General features: G+C 55.1%; 1 protein-coding gene across 2 annotated transcripts in view; it reads right to left on the bottom strand.

Moving 5' to 3' along the window:
- MTRF1L (mitochondrial translational release factor 1 like) overlaps nt 1–889 on the bottom strand; it is a 28,732-nt gene extending 27,843 nt beyond the window's left edge. The window contains exon 1 of one of the 2 annotated variants that reach the window (XM_014520480.2): nt 842–889. The gene's annotated coding sequence lies outside the window, so the exon portion shown is untranslated. The remainder of the gene's footprint in view (nt 1–841) is intronic. The other variant, XM_025205605.1, reaches the window with a different exon arrangement.

The following is an 889-nucleotide window of genomic DNA, read 5'->3' as shown; positions in this document are numbered from 1 at the left end:
GAAGTAGGGCGATGAGGGTGACGCAGGCATGAGCATGACAGCTACTGCCTTGACCAGCGATTTTCAACCCCAGCATCACAGCACCCCAGGAGGGCTGGCGATCGTTTTAAAGGCAACGCGGAGGGCCAAGCAGCATCAGCAAGGCGAGAGTGCCATCCGCAAGAGAAATCCAGAGGACGCTTACAGATGCGGATGCAAGTGTGGTTTGCGGCGTTGCAGGTCAAACTGCACACGGAGGGTTGCCAACCCTCCCAGAGTGGCCAGGAGCCTACAGGAATAGGCATCCAGCTCCCGGTGACTCCTAAAAGCAATCTGGGAGATTTTAATAGGATATTTTAAAAAAATTAACGAATAGAATAAATGCATGTAATTCGTACCGAAGCTCATTCATTGGTGAAACATTACGATGTCATGCCATTGCCTTTGTGTTCCCCAGCACAATTAGCGACTATGTCATGTTGCAAGGTGGGGAAAAAATCTGGAATAGCTTCAGAGTTGGCAACCCTACATTTGCAGCAGAGAACAGGATTTTTTTTATTTATTTTTTTTACACCAGCTGCATCAAAAAAAAACCGCACGAGAAAAAAAAAGCGGTGAGGAGCCACCCCGGGTCCTCCAGCCTGCGGGATTCCCCACCCCCAGCCCGACTGCCTCCTCACTCCGGAGGCTCCGAGCCCTTCCGGTCCCGCCCCCTCACGTCCGGAAACAGTCGAAGAGGTTCGGCCGCAGCAGGTTTCCCCCCCTTCCTCCCGGGCGTCAAAGGCACGTGGACGTGACCGCACGCTCATTGGTTAGGGTGCGGGGTCTCCCCAGCGGTTGCGGGGGAGGGGCGCGGCCCCACCTGAGTGCGCCAGCTCCTGTGTCTCCCGCAGCTCCTGCTCCTTAGCCC

Source organism: Alligator sinensis, unplaced genomic scaffold (genome assembly GCF_000455745.1).
Source record: "Alligator sinensis unplaced genomic scaffold, ASM45574v1 scaffold1177_1, whole genome shotgun sequence".
Taxonomy (NCBI): domain Eukaryota; kingdom Metazoa; phylum Chordata; order Crocodylia; family Alligatoridae; genus Alligator; species Alligator sinensis.
Note: the sequence above shows the minus strand (reverse complement) of the source record. Positions and strands in the feature narration are given on the sequence as shown.